Genomic DNA, 20,734 nt, shown 5'->3' on the forward strand with positions numbered 1-20,734 from the left:
CCTGCCTGGTGACTTCACTACATACACTGTGTCCCAGCCTGCCTGGTGACTTCACTACGCTGTGTCCCAGCCTGCCTGGTGACTTCACTACATACACTGTGGACCAGCCTGCCTGGTGACTTCACTACATACACTGTGTCCAGCCTGCCTGGTGACTTCACTACGCTGTGGCCCAGCCTGCCTGGTGACTTCACTACATACACTGTGTCCCAGCCTGCCTGGTGACTTCACTACATACACTGTGGTCCAGCCTGCCTGGTGACTTCACTACATACACTGTGTCCAGCCTGCCTGGTGACTTCACTACGCTGTGTCCCAGCCTGCCTGGTGACTTCACTACACTGTGTCCCAGCCTGCCTGGTGACTTCACTACATACACTGTGTCCCAGCCTGCCTGGTGACTTCACTACATACACTGTGTCCAGCCTGCCTGGTGACTTCACTACATACACTGTGTCCCAGCCTGCCTGGTGACTTCACTACATACACTGTGTCCAGCCTGCCTGGTGACTTCACTACATACACTGTGGTCCAGCCTGCCTGGTGACTTCACTACGCTGTGTCCCAGCCTGCCTGGTGACTTCACTACACTGTGTCCCAGCCTGCCTGGTGACTTCACTACATACACTGTGGCCCAGCCTGCCTGGTGACTTCACTACATACACTGTGTCCCAGCCTGCCTGGTGACTTCACTACGCTGTGTCCCAGCCTGCCTGGCGATTTCACTACATACACTGTGGACCAGCCTGCCTGGTGACTTCACTACATACACTGTGGCCCAGCCTGCCTGGTGACTTCACTACGCTGTGTCCCAGCCTGCCTGGTGACTTCACTACGCTGTGTCCCAGCCTGCCTGGTGACTTCACTACATACACTGTGTCCCAGCCTGCCTGGTGACTTCACTACATACACTGTGGCCCAGCCTGCCTGGTGACTTCACTACATACACTGTGGCCCAGCCTGCCTGGTGACTTCACTACATACACTGTGTCCAGCCTGCCTGGTGACTTCACTACATACACTGTGGCCCAGCCTGCCTGGTGACTTCACTACATACACTGTGTCCAGCCTGCCTGGTGACTTCACTACATACACTGTGGACCAGCCTGCCTGGTGACTTCACTACGCTGTGGCCCAGCCTGCCTGGTGACTTCACTACATACACTGTGGACCAGCCTGCCTGGTGACTTCACTACATACACTGTGGCCCAGCCTGCCTGGTGACTTCACTACATACACTGTGGACCAGCCTGCCTGGTGACTTCACTACGCTGTGTCCCAGCCTGCCTGGTGACTTCACTACATACACTGTGGACCAGCCTGCCTGGTGACTTCACTACGCTGTGTCCCAGCCTGCCTGGTGACTTCACTACATACACTGTGGACCAGCCTGCCTGGTGACTTCACTACATACACTGTGGCCCAGCCTGCCTGGTGACTTCACTACATACACTGTGTCCAGCCTGCCTGGTGACTTCACTACATACACTGTGGCCCAGCCTGCCTGGTGACTTCACTACATACACTGTGTCCCAGCCTGCCTGGTGACTTCACTACATACACTGTGGCCCAGCCTGCCTGGTGACTTCACTCTGGACTTGGCCGGATTACAGTTGCTGGTTTTGTTGACCATACCCACAAGCCCTGCTTTTCCCTGAACACCAGAAAAGCAACTTCTCGTCCTTCTAGCGACTCTGAAAGAGGAAGGGAGGGGGTCACCGAGAGGGTGAGTTTCATCCTCTCCTCGAAAGCTGAACGGCACGATCAACCCATCCTTCTGCCTCTCGGCCCCTGAGGACGTCCTGCGCTCAGACCAGCATTGGAGAGAGCAGGTGTGGAGGCCAGGAGACGGGCACAGCCTTGTGGGGAACGGTGTGGGGGAGCCCTGCCCAGTGGGGGACTCCCCGGGCAGCAGAGTGACAGAGCCAAGCATCGCACGAGCTCAGAGCAGGGCTGCCACCAAGAACGACAGCTCCACGAACACAGAAGAAGCAAGACCTTAAAACTCTCCAGAGAAACACGACGGCCATGAACCAGAAGTCCGTGTTATTCTTGGAGAGGAGGAGGAAATAGTATAAACATATCAGCTCTCCCTAAATCAATCTGGAAGTGTCGTTTTCTTTTCTCAGGTTGAGAAAATGATACGTCGTTTCATCTGCAAATATAAACATGTGAGAACAGCCAGAGGAGGGGCAGGCAGGTGAACTTCACCAGGAAGGAGAACGTACTCGAAAGCTCCACTCGTTAGAAGGTCGGCCACCGAGAGCAGTAGAACCAGACCCAATAAATACAGATATTGGGAATAGTAAACAGTAAATGATAAGTCGTGTGTCAAATAGTATATTTATTGAATAAACTGAATAAATATCCTGGGAACATTTCAGAAGGTTGAGCCAGTAGAACAGCCGTTTGCAAAAAGTAAAGTGCCGTTTATACAAAAATGCTTTTTCAGGTGGAGCAAAAATTCAAATATGGAAACAAGAAAACTCGGAGACACTAAAATAATGCTTAGGTGAATCTTCAAGAAAGGGAAAGGTTATTCTAAGTATAAAATAAAACCCAATCGCCATAAAGAGATTGCCGAATTTGAAGATTTAAAACCGAAAATGTTCTGTTTGACAGCAGTAAAAAAAAAAAAAAAAAAGTTTTAAACGTGGAAAAAAAAAGTTACAATATATACAACAGACCAATAAGACTAAAAAGAGACTAATCTGACAGAAAAAAATTGGAGAAAGGCATAAACCAGCAATCTATTTTAAAAGAAATATACATGGCCAGTAACTATATGGAAAAATGTGCACTATCACTCATAATGAGTGACTGCAAATTAAAACAAAATGGGAGTGCCGTGGTTTACAGACTAAGATTGGTTTTAATCATTTCACAATCCGTAATCTTGACTCCCACGCCTCATCGGCAAAAGTTACAAACTGGTACAAACTTCTGGGAGCCCAGTTGCTAATATTAATCCAAGTTAGAATTGCTCTAGCCTCTGACCAATGAATTCCACCTGCGGGGTTTTATCCCATGAACGTATCTGAATTCACCTGCAAAGGTGTCTGTCATCTGTCGTAAACGGCAGACATCCTTCCACAGAGAATTAGATAAAGGTGTGATTGTCCTGTCCACACCACGGGCTGTTAGACAACCCCGAGGAAGCCCCAGGTGGGTCTGCCCGAGCTCCTGCGGATGGTGACGGAGCAGTACCCCACGGTCCGGGCAGCTGGTGTCCGAGCCCAGGGAGAGAGTAGCCCCGGTCCATCCTCACCTCTGGATGAGGCGGCCCCACTCTACGTGACCTCGGGTGAAAGACCTCACCTCTCTTGTGCCCGACGTTTAACATGGGAATAGTGACAACGTGGACTTCACGGAGTCGTCGTGAGAACTGGATGAAATCGTCACGGCAGGAGCGCAGCCCAGAACGGCGTCCCGCCCCATGGCTCTCTGTCCGGGAAGTGAGGCTGGACTTGGCGCTGGGAGAGGACTTTTATTTTATACTTTCCTGTATTGTGCGATTTTCTTCAAATCACCCGTGTGATCCCTTTTTACCATAAGCATTCTCAATTTAACTTTAAACCATCGTATCAGAAACTGATTCTAGCCCTGGCCGGTTGGCTCAGCGGTAGAGCGTCGGCCTGGTGTGCGGGGGACCCGGGTTCAATTCCCGGCCAGGGCACATAGGAGAAGCACCCATTTGCTTCTCCACCCCTCCCCCTCTCCTTCCTCTCTGTCTCTCTCTTCCCCTCCGGCAGCCGAGGCTCCATTGGAGCAAAGATGGCCCGAGCGCTGGGGATGGCTCCTTGGCCTTTGCCCCAGGCGCTAGAGTGGCTCTGGTCGCGGCAGAGTGACGCCCCGGAGGGGCAGAGCATCGCCCCCTGGTGGGCAGAGCGTCGCCCCTGGTGGGCGTGCCGGGTGGATCCCAGTCGGGCGCATGCGGGAGTCTGTCTGACTGTCTCTCCCCGTTTCCGGCTTCAGAAAAATACAAAAAAAAAAAAAAAAAGAAAGAAAGAAAGAAACTGATTCTACAAGACCACCCATGAGTATGTCAGCAGTTGTCATGGTCTCCGATAAAGTTCCCCTCGAAATAAATGTCTAGGCTCTTCCCTCAGTCGTACAACTAGGCGGCAGCTCTCCGGCCCCCGTAAATCTCCCCCCCCCCGCCACCCCCCCACCCCCCGACCCCCCGCGCAGACAGGAGGGCTGAATCTGCCCGGTGAAAGGACACAGCGAGAGTCACCAGCCCCCAGCTGACTATTTGCTGTTGTAATAAAACCATCGCTCATTCATTCTCCAGCGTCGATGGCACAGCCTGACCTCGGCATTCTTTAGGAGCCAGAAGAGCTAGTCATCAGAATCAAAAGCTGATTTCTGGACCATCGGAAGAACCGGCCCCTTGGGCGGCCAGCGGTCCTCCCGCTGTGACACTTCCGGTCAATCACAGCAGGATTGCCACCCCGGGCAGGGACAGTGACGACGTCTGGTTTCAGAGCCGGTCGCAGCCTGACGACCGCTTCCGTCACAGTGAGGGTTTTCTACACGGACGGCTGACGTTCTGCCGACCGCGGGGAGGGGCGTGGGCAATGTGAAGGTGCTGCACAAACCCAGCTCTCTGGTCTGGGATGAGCCACGGGACCCCTCCCCAGTCCATCAGGACATTTCTTTTATTTTAAATATGTGAGAAAAAAAACTCATGAACCCAAATTCCACTTAAAAGTAAATACCTCCCTGGCCGGTTGGCTCAGCGGTAGAGCGTCGGCCTAGCGTGCGGAGGACCCGGGTTCGATTCCCGGCCAGGGCACACAGGAGAAGCGCCCATTTGCTTCTCCACCCCTCCGCCGCACTTTCCTCTCTGTCTCTCTCGTCCCCTCCCGCAGCCAAGGCTCCATTGGAGCAAAAGATGGCCCGGGCGCTGGGCATGGCTCTGTGGCCTCTGCCTCAGGCGCTACAGTGGCTCTGGTCGCAACATGGCGACGCCCAGGATGGGCAGAGCATCGCCCCCCTGGTGGGCAGAGCGTCGCCCCTGGTGGGCGTGCCGGGTGGATCCTGGTCGGGCGCATGCGGGAGTCTGTCTGACTGTCTCTCCCCGTTTCCAGCTTCAGAAAAATGAAAAAAAAAAAAAAAAAAAAAAAAAAGTAAATACCTCTTCTTTTTAAAAAAAAAAAAAATAGACTTTTAAGATACTCCTCTTAATCAAGCCATGGATGTGAAGAATCACACCATTGCAGCCTGATGAGGTGGTGGCACAGTGGACAGAGCGTTGGACTGGGACACAGAGGACCCAGGTTCAAAACCCTGAGGTCGCCTTATTGACTACCGACTCATCTGGTTTGAGCAAGACTCACCAGCTTGAGCTCAAGGTCACTGGCTTGAGCAAGGGGTCACTCAGTCTGCTGTAGTCCCCCCAGTCAAGGCACATATGAGAAAGCAATCAATGAACAACTAAGGTGCCGCAACGAAGAACTGATGCTTCTCATCTCTCTCCCTTCCTGTCTGTCTATTCCTATCTGTCCTTCTCTCTGTCTCTCTGATTCTGTCATAAAAAAAAAAAAAAGAATCACACCATCCATTGCATTCCATTCTTTGAACATCCTTACGTTTTTTTTAAATTTTACAAGTCTTCCCTTTTGAAGCCCAGCATTGCTGAGAGCAGTATCTACTAACCCAACAAGATTCTATGGACCAAAACCAACAGCCTTCAACTGTCGAAATATCCCTTCCAGCCTCCTCCTTAGGCTCAGACCCAAAATCACATCTTCCCCCCCACATCCCACGGCCTCGTAGCTGGCTACGAAGACATGGTCCAACACAGCAGGAAAGTGTTGCCCTGTAAAGTCTTGTCACAAGAGGTAGCAAACGTCTTCAGAATTTCTGGGGGGAAAAAGGGCAAATGTCATCGTTATCTTTGTAAAGTAGGTAACTGTTTACTCATCCAAGGGAGGAAAAATACTTGGAAGAGAAGAGAAATAAATAGATCAGGACCCCATCTGCATAATTCTTCTCCCACCACCAATTTCTTCCTTGCTCTGAGAAACACGCGACTCTCACCAGAAGGGATGCAAACATTCCGTGTCGAATAACAAAACAACCTTCGTGTTTCTGTCCAGCTGCTGTGCCCAGTCCACAGCAAAACATCCCAATATAGCTCCACTTCCTTACCTCCCATTCCCTCTCCACCCACTCTCTGCCAGAGTTGGTTCTGGTTGGCCCTTTCTCAATTTCTTTTTTTTTAACTCTTTGTCTACTTTCTACCTCCCTGCCCCCATTGGAACACACACTCTGTGAAAACAAGAAGCGAAGCTATTGTGGGTCCACGTCACCCAGAATAGTGTTTGGCACATAGTAGGGCCCCAGTAATAGAATTAACAAATGCAGGAGCGGCTTGTACAGTGCCTGCGGGGTGAGCTTTGCACCCGTTCATCCAGTCATTTCCAAGTATCTCTCCGGTGCCTTGTCGTGGTGTTTAATGTGGGGACGGAACAGGCAGGCGTGACTGTGCTTTGCATCCAGGCAGGAAGGAGGCGGATCACGTATGGTCTTCCGTGTTGCGCTGGTGCGTGCGTTCGTATTTCTTCTGTCTTTGATTCCTCTCCTGTTGGGAAGGTAGTGGACTCAGTCCAGGGACTTTTGAGAGTTGCTGGGCTGACCCTACGGTTTCTCCAGTGCACACACATTTCATTATTTACCAATGGAGCAATGACCACTGTGGTGACTCACATGTCCGTCTCGCCTGTGGGCAGGCTCGTCACCCACAGACACACACACACACACAAATATTGGCAGGAGAAAAGTAAAGTAAGCATGCATTACACCTATCGGCGAGACTTGAACCACCCAGAAGCTGAGTGAGTGGAGACTTCTACTGGTCGGTATTACTCTGCTTCCTACCAAGGGTTCGTAACTATGTTCTGCATCTTGTGGGTTCGTCTTCAGCTCCCCCGCCCCCGCCCCTCCGTTTCACATCAGACCCTCAGCCTTTGGGGTCTCTGGGCCCTCGTATGTCCCCGTGGTGGCAAGTGCTCTGGTGACGCTCAACAAAAACAAACAAACAAACAAAAAAAAAAACCCACCACAGTTTTAACAGTGGTTAGTTTTTAATTTCATTACTTTGGACTTCAACCTGCCCTCTAATTAGACAGCAAACTGAGAGAAATCTAACGACATTTCCCGCCCTCCTTCACGGGCCGTCTCCAAGTATTGTCTTGTCACATCTGAACGAGTCACAGAGGCTCCTTGAGGGTGGGTCACAGTCAGCCCTTCCTACACAGAGGCCCCAGTGACGGCCTTACGCCAGGGGTCCCCAAACTACGGCCCGCGGGCCGCATGCGGCCCCCTGAGGCCATTTATCCGGCCCCCGCCGCACTTCCAGAAGAGGCACCTCTTTCATTGGTGGTCAGTGAGAGGAGCATAGTTCCCATTGAAATACTGGCCAGTTTGTTGATTTAAATTTACTTGTTCTTTATTTTAAATATTGTATTTGTTCCCGTTTTGTTTTTTTACTTTAAAATAAGATATGTGCAGTGAGCATAGGGATTTGTTCATAGTTATTTTTATAGTCTGGCCCTCCAACGGTCTGAGGGACAGTGAACTGGCCCCCTGTGTAAAAAGTTTGGGGACCTCTGCCTTACGCGGTGCAAAGCCTTCTCTTTTCGTTTTGTCTGGTTTTTGTTTTGTTTTGCTTTGGGTTTTTTTTCTAATTTTTTTTAATAAATTTTTTATTTATTCATTTTAGAGAGGAGAGGGAGAGACAGAGACAGAGAGAGAGAGGAGAGACAGAGAGAGAGAAGGGGGGGAGGAGCTAGAAGCATCAACTCCCATATGTGCCTTGACCAGACAAGCCCAGGGTTTCAAACCGGCGACCTCAGCATTTCCAAGGTTGACACTTTATCCACTGCGCCACCACAGGTCAGGCTGTTTTGCTTTGTTTTTAATTAGACCTGGCTCTCTCTAGGTCTCATCCCGAGCATGAGAGCAGTCAAGTTTAGGGCGTCCGAGTAGCCAGAGGCATTTGAAACGAGCAACAGTTGGCCTCCCTCCATCTTGTAACAATTCTCTTTTGTTCTTACAAGACAGACATATGGCCTTTCCCTAGGCCAGGAGTGGGCAGGTGAATGGATTGCTTGATTGATCAGGGATGACACTGCAGTGGAGAAACAAACTTGGAGCCTAACCAGGCGGTGGCGCAGTGGATAGAGCATTGGACTGGGACGCGGAGGACCCAGGTTCAAAACCCTGGGGTCGCCGCTAGAGCGCAGGCTTACCTGGTTTGAGCAAGGCTCACCAGCTTGAGCGTGGGGTCGCTGGCTTGAACGAGGGGTCACTCGGTCTGCTGTAGCCCTATGGTCAAGGCACATATGAGAGAGCAATCAATGAACAACTAAGGTGCCACAACAAAGAACAAATGCTTCTCATCTCTCTCCCTTCCTGCCTGTCTGTCCCTAACTGTCCCTCTCTCTGACTCTCTCTATCTCTGTCACAAAACAAAACAAAAACTGGGGGAAAAAAATGTGAGAAATAAACCTGGACCGTATTTGGGGAGTGGAAAGTGTGGCGGGCCACTGAGATGCTGTCATGATGCTCTGGGTGCCGGGCAGCTGTGCTGCCACCGTACATTGTGAAGAACAACTTAGGTCCTTTGGGTGGAAATGACCTTCCAGTGGCCAGGCCAGCTAGAGAATCTAGAACCCGGGGACAACATAGCCGGCCACACTAACCCACCCATCCCCTGTGACCGCCTTCACAGAGGAAGACGAGGAGAGGGACTAGGGCCCCCCTCTTGTGGCTTGATTGACAACCACCGGTCTTACAGATATGGAAATCAGTGGTCTAAGAGGGCTGAGCTCGTACCCCTTTGCCTGGCCGGTCGAGTGCCCCTACTCGAAACCCACCACCGCCACTGCCACTGCTGGGGTGAGGAGAAAGGGTGCGCTTCTTTGCATCAGATTTCTGGGACAGATTACTTAAAGAGCCAGGCAGACAGTATCAATAAAGATGGCGGACAATGCGGTGAGCCCCAGCTAGGACTCTTAATGGCGACCATGAGAACGACAACAACCACATGAAGAACAACGTGTCTTTGAGGAAGACATTTCACCTTGAAATGTCGATGAAGCTGCCGCACTCTTTGAAGTCCTTGACCAGGGGGACAGCCCCGGTGAGTGGAAACGCTGATGGTTGCAAAGCCAAGTGAGCGAGGGTGCAACACGGCACTTACTACCTCCAGGACTCGGGGCAAGATTTTCGAACCTCTTTCAGGCTCGACTTCCGCAGGTGAAGAAGGAGGCTAGAGGCTTCTGAGTCGCAGAATTATGACGTAGCTCGTGCGTACCGGATGCTCGGCAAAGAGTGCAGCGCCCCGAGTCCCCCTCGGCGTGATCAGAGGCGGAAAGGAGGCACGGTCACGTTTCTCGCTTTCTTTGCAAGGTGGTGCCGGATAAAAAACCAAAAAGAGAGAACATCCTGTCGAGAAGTCCGCGCCCTGGGCGGCGGAGGGCCTCCACGTCCAGCGTAGACCCGGTGCGGGGCAGTGCGCCTGAGACCCTGCCGTCACCTGTGACCCTGCCGTCACCTGTGACGAGGTCAGGCGGCTGCACAAGCGTTTTGCTGACGCCTGAGAAAAACAAAGGAGCAGCCAAGTGCAAAAGACATACGACTTCAAAGCTGGGTGGAGAAGGTGAAGGGACGAAGACCGTATAGATTTTAAGAGGAAAGGGGGTGGGGAAGGTGGAGGAGGGTGGGGCGGGGTAGATGGCGATGGAGGGAGCGGTAGCGTGCGGTGGTGAACACGCACTACAATACACAGGTGATGTATTGTAGAACGGTGCACCTGAAACCTGTATAATGTTATTAACCGGTGTCACCTAAACAAATTCAATAAAAATGGGGGAAAAAAAAGAAGTAAGGGACACTTAACAAACTTTTTTAAAGACTCACTTTATAAATACTTAAGAAACGCCTGCCTGAGCATGGGTGACATAGTGGGAATACTCCCCAAACAGTGAAAGCTGGTGGTTGATCCAGAACCAATTCTCGTGCCAGCTAATCCGATGTAGATTAGAAACAGATGCCTTCTAGAAGTTCTATTTACTTTTAAAATACATTTAATGGCATTTTAATTGTTTAATGTCGGAAAAACTTTGATCTCATCAACCACCATCAGCCTCCATACTATTAAATTTTTAAAAAATCTATAGTGTTCAGAAAACAAAAATCAGGGCGCTATGGTGAGGGAATAATTGGTGAAAATTGGAAATTAAGAAACTGACAATTTTAAATTATTCTTGAAATAAAATTCTTTGAAGAAAACTAGGCAGTAAGGTCAAAGATATGCCCTAAAATGGAAGCAAAAGAAAAAAAAAAGATACAAAGATATGGAAAGAAATTCAAAAGGTACTGACATTCAATTAATAAACATTCCATGAAGAGAAAACAAAAACTAATAGGGAAGAAATTACCAATAATTAATAATAATAACAACAATACACATTAGGGAGAAGGATATTTCCCAGTGCTAAAGAAAGATATTTGTCCTCAAATAAAAAGTAGAAACAAAATGCCTCGCATGATGAATGAAAACAAGAAGAACGCCATACCTAAGATATCAACTGTAAAATGTCAAAACCTCGACTGTAACAAAAAAATTCTTAAAAGCTTCCAGAGAGAAAAACAAGTCCATGGCAAAGGATGTCTTCTTGTCAGCACAGCAGATACTAATGGATCAATGCTTTCAAAGTTCTCAGAGAAAACGAGTTTAGCCCTAGACCAGCTGTTCTCAACCTGTGGGTCGCGACCCCGGCGGGGGTCAAATGACCCCTGTGTTTTGGTCGTTCGACCCCCGCCGGGGTCGCGACCCACAGGTTGAGAACCGCTGCCCTAGATTTTAGCATCCAACCAAATTATCAATAAAATTTTAGGGCGAAGTAACAATATGTCAGGCGTGTAAAGACTCTGCAAGTTTATCTTTCCTCAGTCTGATTTCCAATTAAATGCCAGGTTGGATTTTTATGAGGAATTTGATGAACATACATTTACAAGAAAAAAATAAATGTCCATGTATAACTAAGTCAGCCTTATCCAAAAAAGTGAGGGAGACTTTTGGGCTTTTAAGGAAATAACGAAACTATAGCAACCAAAATTGTTTTATGTGTGTAAGAGCGGACTCATAGACTAAGGAACAGAATAGAAAACATGGAGACATCGATTGTGTTCAGTAGATGATGTGGGCGTTAACTCACTATAGGAAACGCAGTTGTTGATCCCAACCTAAAACCCCCCAAAATGTACGCCCCAGATGAATTAAAGGCTTAAAAACCAGAGAAAACTATGCAGGAGAAGAGCTTCGTTGCCTAGAGGCTAGAAAGGAATTTGGACATTTTCATCAAAACTTCCCAAAGCATACATTATGAAACGAAAAAGGAACTCATCCTTCTGTCACATTCAGAATTCCCGTTGACGTTCAACTTGTCACCATTTGAAGTCATCGGCAAAAAATATGAAACCCTGAAATAGGTGTGTATCTGTGTCTAAACCAGTCACTAACTTAGAAGAGTTAAGCAGCGCCTATAAATTAACAAGAAAAAGACAACCTTACTAGAAAAATGGGCCAGGAAGAACAGCGGTAGAGGAAATATATGAACAGCTCTTTAGTTTTTAAGTCAGTCAACAGAGAAATTCAAATGCAGATCGATGACCTTGGAGATTTCCCTCTATAGCAGAAATTGTGACCTTGGTAAGCTGAGCGTGTGCGGCTGCAAGTCTGGGGAACAGTCTGTCAACCCAAGGATCATAGACATGACTCAGCAATTCCACTCCTGCCTCTGGGTCCCTGGACAGTTCTCACAGGTCCTTGCAGGTACGTATACGACGATGCTCATTACAGGTTTTTGTGCAGCAGAGAGCTAGAGTCAGGAGAGTGGGCGTCGGAGAGAGGGGTTTTGTTTTTTTTTTTCTGAAGCTGGAAACGGGGAGACAGTCAGACAGACTCCCGCATGCGCCCGACCGGGATCCACCCGGCACGCCCACCAGGGGGTGTCGCTCTGCCGCGACCAGAGCCACTCTAGCGCCTGGGGCAGAGGCCAAGGAGCCATCCCCAGCGCCTGGGCCATCTTTGCTCCAATGGAGCCTTGGCTGCGGGAGGGGAAGAGAGAGACAGAGAGGAAGGAGAGGGGGAGGGGTGGAGAAGCAAATGGGCGCTTCTCCTATGTGCCCTGGCCGGGAATCGAACCCGGGTCCCCCACACGCCAGGCCAACGCTCTACCGCTGAGCCAACCAGCCAGGGCGAGGGGTTATGTTGAATGCGCAGGCGTACACCGTGGAATGCGATAGAGCACCTTGAAGCCCTGGGTTAGATGTACACAGAGACACAGATATAATGTTTAGTGGGGGCTGGGGGATATAGAAGCAAAGTGAAATGTGTGACTATGTCAGCGAGGAGCCTTCCAAGAAAGCCAACCGGGTGCCCGGTACTTAAAGAGAAGGAATGAAGATGTAAATTAATGGAGATGTTAAAGGCACGGAGAGAGCAGAGGTTGCCAGGCCACGCAGCATTGGTCAAGGCGGCTGCCTTGGTTGACCTTCTCAACGTTGTCATTGCTGGGAGGCGACTTCTTAGATACTTTTCCTAATATCGCCCGCGGTGACACGTGTACACCTGTGTTTGCACGGCGGCAGGTCTGTACTTTCCACACTGAAAGTGAGATTCCCTCCTTCAAGAGCTGTTTCAGCACCTCCCCCTCCCCACCCCGGGGTGATATTCCCCCGTGGAAGTGCGCTCACTCGAGGCACAAAGGGGAGGCTGTTCAGCAGGCGTGACTGGGGCCGAGAGCCAGGGCCGCCCGGTTGGCGCAGGGAGCTCGGTGGAGACGCGGCCACTGTCCCCACCTGAGACAGAGGCCAGGTGAGGACACACTACTGACCTTCTCTCCCTCCTCTCCTCTAATCTCCCCCCCCCCCCCCGAAGCCTCCCACTGGCCAGACCTACCCAGGTGCCAGGCAAGTCTGGGGTCCTGCCCTCGGGTGTGATACGGAACAGAGCTGGAAACACCCAGGGACCGCATCTGAGGAGAAGCGGGCCAATGCCCAGCACGGGATACAAAGCCATTGACTTCAGTGGAAAAAAAAAAGTATGCAGACTTTTTTACGCAGAAAAATATGCATTTCACAGGAACATAGAGGCACAAAGGTATGCATCAAGCACCGGAGAATGGTTGCCCGAGCCACCCTGTGGTGGCGCAGTGGATAGGCATGGACCTGGGACGCCGAGGTCCCTGGTTCAAGGCCCCCGGCTTGCCCAGTCAAGGCCCATACAAGCAACAACTACGAGTTGATGCTTCCCACTCCTCCTCTCTGCCTTTCTCTCTCTCTCTCTCCCTCTCTCTCTCTCTCTCTCTTTCTCCTCTCTCTAAAATCAGTAAATAAAGTCTTTACAGATAAATAAATAAAATAACATAAAACGGTTGCCTGAGTGAGGAGGGGACACAGTGGGGCGGAGAATGAATCTGAATGGGACGTGATCCCAAAAGAACCCAGATGACACCTCCCTTCCTCTCCAGCCCAGGAAGGGGCGGAAGTCCTGGACACAGGGGCTGCCTCCTCTCCTCTCACCCTGGTACCTGGGGTCCCTCTGCCTGGAGTGGCCCGAGGCCTGGGGCTTCCTGGACGGACCAGGCTCAGCCAACACCTCCTCCCCTCTGAGCCTCCACCCCGGAGAGAGGGAGGAGCCACCCCCCAGCCCCCAGCCCCCAGCCCGGCCCAGCCACGGGAGGACGGACTCCACCGTGTCCGCCCACCCCCAGCACTGACTTCCGTTCAGCTCTGCACCCACCCAGCAGGGTCAGTGCCTGGTACGTGCTAGGTGCTCAGGAAACACTGGCCACATGTCCACTCCCCCAGATGCACCTGGAGCACGTGAGTGAGCACGTGACCTATTTCAGATGAGTCGTTCTGTGGCCTTGTACATCGATTCTTGTATCACAAACGGATGACCGCGCACGACTACTCCCCACATAAAAATCCTATTGTATGTAATGATTTCTCCTATTCGTGTAGATTTACTCACCGACCTCCTCTTTCCAAAAGAACGATTTGAGAGAGGCCAAACTTTACCAATAACCTTCACGTACCACATGTTGCAACTCAATCTAACATTTAACCAGGTCAAGCACTGACCCATTTATAGCTCCAACTTTGGGGTTCGTATTTTTTCTAATTCTCTTTATCGAGAAAACCCCACCTCTCCAGGTTTTGACTCGTTTCAGAAACAAAGAATCAGAATTTTTTTAAAGTGTGAAATAACGAAGCTTCCACCTGTGCTAACTCTTAGCACAGAGGTGCACCCAGGGGCAGAATGTGGGGAGCCGGGCACGGGAGGGGGACACCTCTGTCTCTGGGCTCAGTCTCTGAGTGGCACGGTTCTTTTTTTTCCAACAGCGCCGAACGCGGGGACGGCGGCCACAGGAGCGAGACGAGGAACAGATGTCACTCATTGACTCTGTGTAATGAGATTTCCTAAAGATTCCATCTAAATCCTGAACAGGGCGGGAGAGGCCTCTGGTGCTTTCACGACGGAACAGGTGTGCAGGTGCCAGCCCCACAGCGGGTCCGGCGGCTGCTGGATTCCACGAGTCGATGTATCCAGGAAATTGAAACGAGGGAAAAAATACTCTCTTCCTTCAACGGCCAGCTCAGAAAAACTGCAGCTCTTAAAGCCAGACGATACTCGTTTAGACGGGGTACAGACCGCTTCCGGGGGGGCTGGAGGGATGGCCGAAGGCAGAAGACGGGTGACAGTCAGGACTAATGACACAGTACCTCTTTATTTCGTTAGCTGCATATGGCCTGTCATAAAATGTTAGTGCTCTTTCGCCAGCAACATAATAACCCTCTTAAGGCCTCCAAGTCAAAATATGGGACGGCAGGGGTCGCATGAAATCCTGTCTCTGAAAATAATGGCAGAAAGCACTTCAGGAGATGCGCCACTTTGAAAGCGGAGCATCAGTGAGACTTTCCAGAGGACAGATAAGCCCGGCTAGCAACCTAGGACCTGTCGCTGGGACAAGGGTCCTTCGGTGGAGGTGACGATCAAGACTCCGACCCCTAACTCCCCCCCCCCCCCACCCCACCTATCTGCTGAAAGACATTCACACTGTCCAAGAGTCAGGTGACCGGGAGGTGGCATCCCAACTGCGATTGCTACTGAACAGGTAGCCATCAGGACCTAAGACGTAGATAGACAGCTCAGCTCATCCAGTTGGGAAATCTGTTTGCTCGAGGAGGAATCTTCTAAGACCTTCCAAACGTGGCAGGTACTTAAGACCCTCCTGCCTAATCACCCTGGGGTCTTTCTAAATGGCCACACACCCTGTCACGTGTCAGACCCGCCGATTGGTTCATTCTTTTCATCAACTTCATTGAGCTCCACTCCACGGTCATCTCGGTTGCTGGGAATCAGTCAAGGGCGGGTCAGCGGCAGTTATAATATGCACGTATGTTTTCAATCACTTTGTTACATTCCCAATTAGTGAAAATTTGGCTGTCTGGCTGTAGAAGCAAGTGTCTGGTTTTTCCAGCCTCTGAAACACAAAGAGTGGTATAGTTATCATGAAAACACCCTGTGCCAGTCTCTGGCACCAAAGCCCACGCTCTCGGGATGGTGTTGCCACCTTCCGGAATCTTCCTCTGTGGAGGCAGTATGTGAGTGGTTCCCTTGGTAAGCCTGCAAGAGCTGACCAGTGGGACGGAGACACCCACCTTCTTCCCACACAAGCCATAGAACACCAGCTGTCGCCATATTAATAATTCTCATTGCCCAAGAATCATCTACAGAATGTCCAAGCTCTCAAGTTACAGCTCAGAAAAATATCAACTTCGTTTTTTTGTCTTAGTAAAATCTGGTAAAAATAATTTTTAAAAAATAATAATTAATTATGAAAGGAACAAAGCGTGGTTTTTGAGACGTGGAAGAAAGCTATCGGGTTTCACCCAAAGTGAGCTGAACCAGTGAGGGTACCAGGGGGCTGTTATCTGACATTAAAGGTTTGCTCATGAGAACAACTATCCACCCAAACAGACCATCAGTCACGCAGTGTGGGGACAGCGTGAGCAGGACGAGAGGAATCGGGGAGAGCCCACAGGACGCTGAACACCGCGAGTCAGAGTAAGCGCTCAGACGCGCTGTCCATAATGAGGGGTTCCGTCGTCATTTTGGTGGAGCTCCAGGTGACATTCCTCACTTATTTAAGAACGTGAGATGTCTGCCTGACCAGGCGGTGGCGCAGTGGATAGAGCGTCGGACTGGGATGCAGAGGACCCAGGTTCGAGACCCCGAGGTCGCCAGCTTGAGCGCGGGCTCATCTGGTTTGAGCAAAAGCTCACCAGCTTGAACCCAAGGTCACTGGCTCCAGCAAGGGGCTACTCGGTCTGCTGAAGGCCCATGGTCAAGGCACATATGAGAAAGCAATCAATGAACAACTAAAGTGTTGCAATGCGCAATGAAAAACTAATGATTGATGCTTCTCATCTCTCTCCATTCCTGTCTGTCCCTGTCTATCCCTCTCTCTGACTCACTCTCTGTCTCTGTAAAAAACAAACAAACAAATAAACAAAACGTGAGATGTGGATTTGAATGTTCCAAAACTAGTCACACTTTTTTAAAACAAAAAGGAGCTTCATAATCCCATTGTCTCAGCACCGAGTTACCCAGTGACAAGCTGCAGAGGCCACCAGACCCTCTGGGCAGTACCCAGGCCCTCAGTCTGTCCCCATATGGTCAACCAGACCCTCTGGGCAGTACCCAGGCCCTCAGCCTGTCCCCATATGGTCAATCAGACCCTCTGGGCAGTACCCAGGCCCTCAGCCTGTCCCCACCTCGTCAACCAGATTGGAGGAAGCCACAATTCTGGGCAGCAGTTTCACAGCCGATGCCATTTTCCGCTCAACACGCCCTAAGTGAGTGGCATCTGTTCTAACCTACCATCTTCAGGAGCCCAGCTGGGAAGCAAGGAAATGACTGACCCAGCTACGCAGGGGTCAGCAGATGGATGCTTTGATTTTTGCACAACAGAGCATCTTCCAGAAAACCTCCCAGTACGGGGAGGGTTCACCTCCCCTGAAGATTCACCGAAAAGGAAGCAAGGTACCAACACACAGATCAGCGAGTCCTTGAATGAGTCCAAACAAGGACGACTATTCCTAGGCTCGATCTTCCTAAACATCACAGGTAAACCTTCCGTCTGCGCCGGCAAATAGGCACGCGGGCCCTGCTCCACGGCAAACCCCTGAGCCTGAGAGGAGAGGGCAGCCCAGGAACCACGCGGAAGACGCCCCTGGCTCCGCCCCTGGCTCCGCCCCTGGAGGCGCAAGCACACGCCCACTCGGGCTACAGGCAGAGGGGCCCCCCTGGCTGTCTTCCAGGGCGTTTATTAAGATTAGCCTTATTATTTGATGACAGTTTTTTTTTTTCCAACTGCCTGATTGGCGCTCTAATAATGTTTTCTTGGAACAATCAAATTTTGTAATTTCTTTTAATATAAAATGATTTTATTCTAGGAGTTCTGATCAAATTAAACCGAATCCTAATTAACTAGTCATCAGATTGTTCCGCGGACAATGTTTCGGCGACTGTGTGGAACATGAGTTATTCTTTGTACTAACAGCCCCTGTCCAGGGACCGGGCCGGGGATCTGTCTCAGGACAGCATGAGGAAAAAAAGAAAAAGGAAAAGGAAAAAAACAAAAAGGAAAAAAAGAAAGTACGCACATGGAAGCACCAGTCTAGGTAAAGGATGTAACAAAGGAGTCCAAAGATGAATATTATGTGCTTAAGCGTAGGTAGGAATTTTATAAGGAAAAAAAAAAAAGTGAAGTTAAGAAGTACAGCGATTCAGTAACCCTGGGCTTGACCTTCCTTCCCTTCCGTCTTCCGTCCCAAAACACCGACAAGTGAGACACACTTTGTTCTCAGTCAAAAGTCAAAATAATTTTGGGTCAAGTCTCTCTCTAAATCCAAGTCCATTCAGGTCAACGTAGCCCATCAAATACCATGTATTTGCAAAGCACTGCAAAAAAAAAAAAAAATAGGAAGGAAGGAAGAAAATAAAGAAAGTTGGGAGGGAAGGCCTGACCTGTGGTGGCGCAGTGGATAAAGCATCGACCTGGAACGCTGAGGTCGCCAGTTCAAAACCCCGGGTTGGCCTGGTGAAGGCAGGTATGGGAGTCGATGCTTCTTGCTCTTCCCTCCCTTCTCTCTCTCTCTTTCTCTCTCTCTCTCTCTCCTCTCTAAAATGAATATAAAGTCTTTAAAAATTTTTAAAAATAAAGTCTGTTAAAACTGAGGTGTTCCGTTTAAAAAAAAAAAAAAAGATAGGAGGGAAGGAGGGAGGGAGGAAGGAAGGAATAAAGGAAGGAAGGGAGGGAGGGAGGAAGGAGGGAGGGAGGAATGGGGCACTTGAGCATCAATTTATTAAAAACCCATCCTAGAACACATTCTCCATCCTCTCGGGCCCGAGGTCCCATTGCTCTGAGAGCGAACGTCACCTCACCTTACCGTTCAGTTGTGTTATCTATCTCTAGGCTTACGGCAAAGGTTAAAGTTTTTAAGGTGTTGATGGAAATTTATGAGGAAATACCCAGTTTCTCAGCACAGAAAAAAAAAAAAAAAAGATGTGGCAATTCACCAAAAATCTATACAAATCAAATGAAGTCATTACAAACGGCCCTGATCTTTCTCCGATGTTGGCACATTAGCAGTAACTAGCACATAAATTTTGATAAATCCAATCTCACGGGTAATCTTTCACCAAAACTGTGACCGATGAAAGTGTGCCAGTGTTCTCCCCGTCATGGTCAGGAGGAGACCTGATGTTGGTGCCCGAGACACTCCCCACAGTGTGAGGACTTCTCCCTCCCACGCCGAGAACTTGACACTCAGGGCCACCCTGTCTTCATCTCTGGAAATCAGGGCACGTTTCTTTTCCCACAGCCTTCGGAAGGCTCTGGCACCCTTCTGAAGTCTGCCCACAATTTGACCTCCCTGAAAAGACCACACGGTGGGTGACAACTGCCCGGTCAGCTCCTGTCATCGAAAAGGAAAAAGAAAAAGCCACGCTCTCATCTTCCAAAGAGTAAACAGATAAAACACCGAATGATCCTTTAACCTTTTGCTCATGAGAGAAACGCACAGGGAAAAAATAAAGCCACCGACTGTGAGCCATCGGGACCAAAGGACAGCCGGCGACAGCACGGTGACTTTCAATAAAGCCATTCGCACCTTTGTGCTTGGACGAGGGGAGCGTGCTACTTCCCCGGAGCGGTGGCCAAAGAATTAAACGTGCGGACCACATCCTCACGCGCTGCGTGTGGTTGACTCTGGAAGGACACCGGATGAGAAGTGTGTTCCCGCCCTGACTGGAGAGGAAACACAGGACAAAATGACGTGTTTCCCCAACTGGCTTAATTATGTGGTGGCGAGAAAAGAATGCATAGCCCCACCCTCCACCCCCGCCTCCCAGAACAAAAACACATCTCTCTGAAATATGACATCGTGCATATTGGCGTCACCCTGGGGGACCTCCCCACAGAGAGGATGCAGGAACTGCAGGAAGGGACCACCCTCAGAAAGTGCTCTATGTCCGAGGTGACTGCTGGATTATGTTTTTATTTGGGGGGGAGGGTCGTTTTTGTTGGAGTTATTTTTTTGAGAGAGGCGGGGGGGGGGGCACATCAGGCTGCTCCTGTATGAGTCCTGGCCAGGAATCGAACCGGCAAACTCCACTCTAGGATGACACTCCAGCCCACCAGCTATCCTGCTGGGTTTGTATTGCAGTTTTTTGTATTGCATCAGTGTCCATTGGAAAAAAAAGATTTTTTAAATGAAGAAATTAAACTTAAGACAGTGCTAATATGATTCAGTCTGTTGCTGGCCTTGCTGTCTTATTGTGGTGGGTTTTTTTATTTTAGTGAGAGTAAGGGAGGCAGAGACTGACTCCTACATGCACTCCAACCAGTATCTACCTGGCAAGCCCACTAGGGGGTAATGCTCTGCCCATTTGGGGCCGTTGCTCTATTGCTCAGCAACAAAGCTCTTCTTAGCACCTGAGGTGGAGGCCATGGAGCCATCCTCAATGCCCTGGGCCACCTCAATCTAATTGAGCCATGGCTGCAGGAGGGGAAGAGATAGGTGGGGAAGAGACAGAAAGAGAGAGAGAGAGAGAGAGAGAGAGGGAAGCAAGAAAGGGAGGAGTGGAGAAGCAGATGGGCCCTGACTGGGAATCAAACCCGGGACATCCACGTACTGTGCCGATGCTCTACCACTGAGCCAACTGGCCAGGGCCTTATTGTGGTTTTAATGCCACAAGCCATGGACCTCCTCCAATATAAAATAATAATAATGATGATGATTACGATGATCATGATGACTGGGAAGGAAGGAAATAGGGTGATACAAGGTGGAAGGAAAGCGAGACAGTGACAGTCTCTGGCACAATATGGATCAGCAGGTGGGTGACCGTCAGCACCCGCCACGTCCTCACTTTGTGACAGTCAGGACTTCAGATGGGTCGGGATTATCACAAGCCAATCATGGCAGACCCATCCCCCCTCCAAGGCTGGTTTAAAAGCCACAGGCAGTCCAGGAGCGGATGACCAGATCAATGAAACACCGCACAGCCGTCCTCAGCAATATTACTCTGCAATAAAAAGAAATTAGGCGCCAAAACAACCTCCAGCCTCGGTGGACCCTGACA

Source organism: Saccopteryx leptura, chromosome 11 (assembly GCF_036850995.1).
Source record: "Saccopteryx leptura isolate mSacLep1 chromosome 11, mSacLep1_pri_phased_curated, whole genome shotgun sequence".
NCBI lineage: Eukaryota > Metazoa > Chordata > Mammalia > Chiroptera > Emballonuridae > Saccopteryx > Saccopteryx leptura.